The following is an 8669-nucleotide window of genomic DNA, read 5'->3' on the forward strand; positions in this document are numbered from 1 at the left end:
TTAATCTGCAGGAATTGAAGAATTAATGAATTAGAGCTAAAAAATAACTTAAATCCTCATTTTTAACTTTTTACTGAAGCCTGGGATCAAGCCAAACAGCTTATAGAAGCCGAAGAAGTAAGGATCCAATATTAAAAGAAATCAAGTCAAAATCATGTTCAGGATTATTAGCCTTAAAGAAATAACGATATCTCCCAATCCGGAGGGCGAAAATTAACATATGATATATGAAAATCGTCTTTCTCATCGAGACAGAGCTATCTGAATTTTTAGAATTTACAAATTCTAATCAGTTAGTCAACTGATTGGACAACCGATTGGTCAACCGATTGATCTGTAACTGATTTGTTTTATGGCTAAGATTTAATCCTTGGCGCATCCAAGTAAAATCTAATGGCTCTTGATGCTTACTATAGACTATAAATAGGAATAGAAAATGAAGGGTTTGAGTGTAAATTTTTTTTTATAAAAACTCCATTTGAAGATGATGGTTACTCTTAATTTAGATGACCTTCCAAAATAGTAAACTTTGTTTGCAATTATTAAAACTTTGTAGTATAGATTTATTTTTTGTATAGTTTAGATTTTCTTTTATATTCTTTCATTTTTGTAGTTTAGATTTATTTTCTTGTTCTTAGTATATATATTTATTTCTTTATTCTTATTTTTCTTTTTATATTTAGTTTTTATTTTTCTTATATTTTTATTTTTTCTTTCATGCTTTCTAGTTTATATTTTATTTTGTTTTTAATTTCAATAGTGTTAACCTAAAATCTTGTAGGTATTCTGAAGTTGTATGAAACTAGTTTGATTTTTTTTATAAATTGTGGATTTCTCTCTTGTGCTTAAAATGTTCATGTTTACAGTAATCAACTAGAGAACTAACTAGTAGAAGAAGAATATGATAATCTATGCTTATCTTGAATGGTTTGATAGGTTATGCTTATGAATTCTAGAATTAATATCTAGTTGTTGTTCTATTCATGAAAGTTAATTTTACTTGGATGATAATTTGATAGATTATGCTTTCCTTAAGTGGTTTGATACTCTATGCTTAATAAATTTATAAAAAAATTTGATGAAAAGAGAACAGTTCATAAGCTCTAAGTGAAATTAACTAGTGGTTTTAATTCTAGATTCATCATTTCTCTAATTGATTTCCGCCATTTTTTTATTGTGATTTTTTCTCTTTATTCTTGATTTTCCCTTATTTCTATCTTATTTCCCTCTAATTTCTCCTCCCCTCTAAATACTACTTTGTTTTTATTTGCATATAATCACACCCACTCTCTTTATCTTTCCATAATTGTCACTCTTAATTGTTCATACAACACACAACTTACAAACTAATTTAAATGATTTTGTACAACACCTTCCTCGAGAAGTCGGCATCTTTTATACTATAATTTGATAGTTGTGCACTTACAACTTAGGTTTTATTTACGCCCTATCATGTTTTTGGCACTGATGCCTTGGAAGGTGCTTGTAGTTAGAATTTTTCTATTTTGATTCTTTGATTTGTGTGTTTAAGTGTGAAGTAACGACTTTGAAGGAGAAAGTTGAAGATTAGAGAGAAGATTTGTTGAAACAATGTGTTTTCTTTTTTGTATTTTTAATTTTACCGTCTAGTTAATCTTTTCACATTAGAGACAATTAGGAAAAACTAAAAATTTTTATTTTGTCAACCCTAATAAAATTCACCCTCCACTTGAACAATAACTAACAAGAAAATAAATTCAAATAAGAGCTATCTCTAATTTGTTTGTTTGTTTATTAACCCTAATTAAGAAAATAAAAATATTTTCCTTTTTGCATCATTTTTGGTTGCTTTTAATTCCTATGGTTGCATTGCATATAGTTAGTAGGAATTCACCAAGTGATTTAAGTATGTTGATTTGACATACACTTAAAAATGCTCTTAAGAGCAATAAACCCTAATCAGGATAAGGTGAGGGATTTCATCACCCTTTCCTTAACCCACAAATCATTAATTCCTCACTACACAAACCCGAGCCTTTTAAAACTCATTAGACATTGGCCCCAAAGCACTCGAGCTCATTAAGGAATAAGTAATATTTATGTGAATCGGTTGAAGTTTACTTTAATCTGTTGGTGTCTAAAGTAAGGTTTAGGAGTTGCATAAAGCGCTCTATAAGGAAATATTTACTTTATTGGTCTTTGACATCTCTTTAGTATTGTCCTTACTAGCTAACTAATAGAGTAAGCTTTAATCTTTTCACTCTTTGAGTATTTGATTAGGAGCTGGTCTAGTTAAGTCTAGGCTTAATCGTAGAAATAAGGGTGATTGTTTCAAAGTGGTTGATTTTGATTTGTTTTAGTTAGGTTTTTCTTTTCTTTTCTCATTAATCTTTTATGTATTTTAGTTTTTCCTTAAAAAAGAAGAAAAAATAACTTAATTAACTATTGTTTTGCTTAGATCTTTATCCTAATTTCCTTTTAGTAAAAAAAATTCAAAAAGAATTTATTTTGGTGTATGTAAGTTTAGATTAGGGACAATAATAATCTATTAATTCGCGTTGAGCCAATTTTTAAAACCAAAGAAAAAGAAAATCTAAATCCAAAGAAGAAAGTGAATCAAACCCGAGTTTTGAGAAAATTTTTGGTGATGAAGTCAAGATACTCGAAGAATTTGAATCAGAACTAGTTTTTACAGAGGTGGAAATAAATATCTCTGATCTTAGTTTTAAAGAACTTTTTGCTAATGAACTTAGGTTCCTAGAAAATATAGAACAACTAGTTTATCATAACTCAATCATGAAGAGTGGTTTTAAGAAAATATTCAAAGAAGAACTGGTTATACAAACCTTTAGTCATGTGGAACCTAAGTTCAAATTTGGACTTGCTTTTTGCCTGATCAACATTAAAAATTTAAAATGCATAACCCTTATTGAAAACTTTAGAGTGTATAGAGTTTAAGATTAGATAAAAGTTTTACATCATCATCCTCACGCAAAAGGTAATTGTAGTTTTTTATTATTGTTGTAGATAAACTGAACAAATATAAGAAATCATTTCTTATTTCCTTTACTTTTTGTATCTTAGAGTTTGCATTGAGGACAATGTAAATTTTAGATGTGGAGATGAGGTCTAGTCATTTTTCTTCTTTATTTTACAATTTTCTTTTTATGTCATATTTTTCTTTTCATTTCTTTTACAAAAAAGAAAAAGAATTTTTTTTACTTGCTAACTTAATAGAGTTAATTAATAATTAATCTTTTTTAATAAAATTTAACTTTTTTAATTCTTAGTTAGTTTTATACTTAAGTTAACCTTTTTTGATAACTTTAAATAAATTTATTAAGAAATAATTTTCAAAGTAGTATACTTCATTAAAGTCTTAACTTTTACTTCTAATTAAAATAATGAAAGTTTTACATGCTAAGCTAACAGTAAAAATAATTTTTTCAAGTCATCTTGATCTAAATATTTTTCAATATATAATATATATATATATATATATATATATATATATATATATATATATTATATATATATATTATATATATATATATATATATAATATATATATATATATATATATATATTAAAAAAATAACTTTGTAAAGAAGAGTGCGGAAAATAGGAATCAACAAAAATTCTTTTGAAATTCAAGGAGGTTCTATCTTACTAAGCATAAGTTGACTAAATGATTAAGCTCGGAGAGTATTTTCATACCTTAATAATGCTAAGCTCAATTGGGTTTGGATTGATTAGCTAAAAACTCATTAAATGATCACTTAGAAAGGCCGATAAAGTAGAAAAAATCACCAAAGGAATAAAAATTATTTAAAAAAGAAAAAGATGCTAACAAATTATATATATATATATATATATATATATATATATACTATTATAATATTATATATATATATATATATATATAAATTATAATATATATATATATGTGTTAAAAAAATAAATTACTTAGAGACTTGAAAATTATTTAAAACAAAGTGTTAGTATGTTATTTTCAAAAATTTTAGTTAAATTTCTAAGATAAACTTGGTTTTATATAAATGTAATAAAATTTATTTTGAAAATATTTACTTTGGAGTTATACATAAAAATATTTTCTTGAATAAAAACTAGCTTTAATCAGATTGGTTAAAGGCATCAAGTAAATTAATTATTCACTGATTTCTTTAAGTTGACAAGGTGATAGAATTATATGAATACATTCACTGTAAAGCCTCACGAGACTACAAGTCGTCACTAGGGTAACATACACGTTTAAAGGCTTGTTGTAGACACTAAATACAATCGCGATTCCTGTAAAAGTGAGTTAAAATTTTCTTTCTTTTTATTTTCTAAATGACTATCAAATGTTTAGGTGTGGGGTATTTGATCATTATATTTTATTACATTTTTACACCATAATTATCTATTTTTTAAAATAAATATATCACCAATGACATGTTTTTCTCTTAGTATATTGAAATTGAAGAATTAATGAATAAGAGCTCAAAAAGAACTCAAATTCTCATTTGTTTACCTTTTATTGAAGCCCAAAATCATGCTAAGTAGCTTATAGAAGTCGAAAAAATAAGAATCCAATATAAAAAGAAATCAAGTTAAAATCATATTCAGGATGATTAGCGTCAAAGAAATGACAATGTCTCTCAATCTGGAAGGTGGAATTTAACATATGATATATGAAAATCACCTATCTCAACGAGATGGAGTTATCTGAATATCTAAAATTTTAAAAATTCAATTGGTTGGTTAACTGACAAGCAAATCAATTGGTCAACCGATTCATCTATATTTGATTCGTTTTATGACAAAGATTTAATCCTTGGAGGCTAAGTAAAATCTAATGGCTCGTGTTATTTATTGTAGGCTATAAATTAGTGTAGAGGGTTAGAGGTTTGAGTGTGAAAAGTTTTGTAAAAATTCTATTTTGAGAGGAGGGTTACTCTTAATTAAGAAGATCTTCTAAAATTATAAACTTTATTTGAAATTAATAAAAAACATTTTACCTCTTTATGTTTTTCTTTTATTCTATTTATTTACTGATGAAGATGTAGATGAAGATGGAGATGAAGATTTACTTTCAAGAGGCTAGAACCCTCTTGCAATGTAAGTTTTCCTTTTTAAATTTTTTGAATCCGGTCTTAAGTGTATAAGAATTATAATATTTCGTTGCCTCCTCCAAACTTTTAAACTTTTTCCCAACATATGGTTCATCAATCCTCTCCAACTATTCTATGTTCTCAAAAGTTGTATCTTGCATAGGTGAATTTTCTATGTTTCCCACATCGAGTGCTTCTTGAAATCCTTTCTGTGTAGTCAACCCCTTCTTGAATTTTCCATGTTTCCCATATTTCTGTGTAGTCAACTCCTTCTTTCTTCTAAAATCCTTTGACCATCAATCTTGCCTTGTATCTCTTGGAACCATCATATTCCTCCTTGATTCTGTACACCTATTTGTTACTCAAGGCTTTCTTTCCCACTGGCAACTTCGCAAGTTCCCAAGTCTTGTTAGAGTTCAAGGACTTTATTTCATATTTCAATGAAAGCTCCCACTTGCTTGCATCATCTACTCGACATGCCTCATCATAGCTTGCTGGCTTTCCACCATCACTCAATAATAAGTAGTTTAAATGAGCTCTGGACTGTAGTGATGGATACTTTGAATATGGCTTTGGAACTCTTGCTGACCGCCACAACTCTAATGGGTGAATTAAAATATGCATCTTTATTTGTCCTCTCTGAAGTAATCTCCTCCATCATCTCTTCTTCAGCCGCTTCTGCTACTTCCTCATAAGAACTGGCTTCAGGATTGCTTCCATCTGGAACATCATCCAGCTCGAAGTATGTAGACCCAGGCTGCATCGAATTAGTGGACAGAACAGCCATCATGATCTTTGTAGAGGACTGCTTCATTGAAGACAACATCCCTGCTTCTGATGACTTTCTTATTCTGCTCATCCCAGAACTTATAGCCAAACTCATCACCACCATAGCCAATGAAATAACACTTCAAAGACTTAGAGTCAAGTTTGTTTCTAACATGATCACTTAAATGAACATATGAAACACAGCCAAAAACTCTTAGGTGAGAAATGTTTACCTTCTTTCAAACTCCATACTTCTTCACGTATTTTGTGCTCCAAAGGCATTGATGGTCCCTGGTTGATCAGGTAGGCAGCTGTGTTGACTGCTTCTGCCCAGAATTGCTTTAGGAGTCCTGCTTGTAGTCACATGCTTCTGGCACTTCCAGTCAATGTTTTGTTCATCCGTTGTGCTATGCCATTTTGCTGAGGTGTACCTTGCACCGTTCTCTCCAATCTGATGCCACTATCATAGCAAAACTTCTTGAACTCTGAATCTTCATATTCACCGCCATTATCTAATCGAAGCTTCTTGATCTTCAAATTTGTTTCATTTTCTACCATAGTCTTCCACCTTTTGAAGACTTCGAACACTTCTGATTTGTGTTTCATGAAATAGACACGAGTCTTCTTCGAGTGATCATCTATGAAGGTCACAAAATATAGCCTTCCACCAGTAGACTGGACTAATGCTGGACCCCGCACATCTGTGTAAACTAGCTCAAGCTTCTCTTACTTCGGAGTTATGCCAACTCTTCTGTGTCCAAAGTTGCAACTTTCACATATATCAAAATTAGCTGACCTCAAATCTGGTAACTTTCCATTCGATTGCATAATCTTCAGGCCTTTGCTACTCACATGACCAAGTCTTTGGTGCCACAAATTTGGATCTTCCTTGCTCTCAACAACTGTAATGGATCCATGTGCATCTGTCGTCATGTAGAGAGATCCACTCTTCGTACCATGAGCTACAATCATAGAACCCTTGGTAACCATCCACGTATCACATGCGAAGGTTGTTATATGTCATTATTTTGCTAATTGTCCTATGGAGATCAGATTCTTCCTCAAGCTAGGAACATATTTTACATCATTAAACTTCTATATAGACCCATTGAGTTTAATCTGCACTGTTCCTTTTCTAACTATATCACAGGTTGATTATCGCAAAGGTAGACTTTTCCTAAGTTTCCTAGAACATAGTTCTCAAATAAATCTCCATTTGAGGTAGCATGAAACGAAGATCCTGAATCCAGCACCCACGATTCTATCTTGCAATCCAACGAGCAGATAAGGGCATCATCTGACTCTCCTGAGGAGATGTTCGCTTCAGTCTTACTCTCATTATCTTTCTTGGGTTCTTTGCACTGATTCTCATAATGCCCAAACTTGTCACAGTTCTAGCAATCAATCTCTTTCTTACTTTTGCGATTTCTGGACCTTGACCTTGTAGGCGTATAAAATTGCTTATAGATCCCTTAGCACAGCTCAGCACAAACCGACGAACCAACGAGGCGACGAGGTTATTGAACCGCACGCAAACAATGGAATAAATCCACTCGTGTGCGAAATCAAGCTAACGGGTTGAAGATTCAACGAGTCATCCAACCAAGGGCGGACTCGGATGAATCACGATCGAATCAATATCAGTTGTGGAATCGAACTCAGAAGTGGATTTACTGCCAAACCAGGAATCGGATTTACTGCCAAATCAGGTCAACGGATCAGAGTCTAAATCAACCACACAACCGAATCACGGACAGAACCGAAAGACGGAAAACGACGGAACCCAAATACCTATAGGGGCTCGGCCAAAACCGAGCCACCTATAGGTGGCTCGGCCAAGGCCCCGAGCCACCCATAGGTGGTCGGCCAGATCTGTGCCCGGGCACAGTTCAGAGTGCCTATAAATAGGGGGCTTGGTTCATTTGTTCAAGGGTTGGAACTTGGAGAGCCGAAACTCTGCCGAATTGAGAATTGAGCTTGGAGTTTTGAAGACTTGAGGACTTGAACATTCAGATCTGGTTCTCGGCGAGCATCCACGTCACAAAAGGCAGGAGTTCGAGAGAGAGAAAGATCAGATCTGAGATCTACACGAGATCATACTCCGGATCAAAGCTTGGCCTTTGATCACGAGAACTAAGGGCGATTATTTCCTTGGTGAATTAATCCCCCCCGGCTATTATTTCCTTCGCGAAATAATACCCGTCAAATCGTGTAGATCCGACCGGATCTAGATCGCGCGGTGGTCCACAGATTAACCCCGGCGTTGGCAAAGAACCCACACAAGCGAGCGACCGCAAAACAGGAGCTCGTGATTCGTTCGAAAGAAAAGTTGTAATCTTTTTCTTTTTTCTTTGATTTCGTTGTAACCGGATCTAAAAAAAAAGACCGGATCTTTTGTAACCAAAAAGCAATTACTTGAGATAACAATGAATTCAATGAAGGCAATTTTCACCGCGAACAATCTGGCGACCACAGTGGGAGCCACCGATCTCGCTGCCGAGATCGTCACGTCGCAGCCGCGGATCTCAATCCCGGTCGAGGAGGAGGTCGAGTATGAATTCGACCAGGCCAAGTTCGAGGAGTACCTTTCATCCTCGTTCGGATCTACCTCCCCCCGCAAGTCCAAGAAGTTCTCCTCAAGGAGAAAAGTTCGTTGGTTTGAAGAAGTTCAGAACGCCAACGAAACTCTCACCCCAGATGACGCCAAAGTTGCGTCGGGTGAAGTTCCGCCGACCTCCAACCAGGTCAACCCTACTCCCGCCGATGCCTCCACAGTTGAGGGCGTTGTGACTCTCTCAAAGAGAGCCC

This window comes from Asparagus officinalis, chromosome 8 (assembly GCF_001876935.1).
Source record: "Asparagus officinalis chromosome 8, Aspof.V1, whole genome shotgun sequence".
Taxonomy (NCBI): Eukaryota; Viridiplantae; Streptophyta; class Magnoliopsida; order Asparagales; family Asparagaceae; genus Asparagus; species Asparagus officinalis.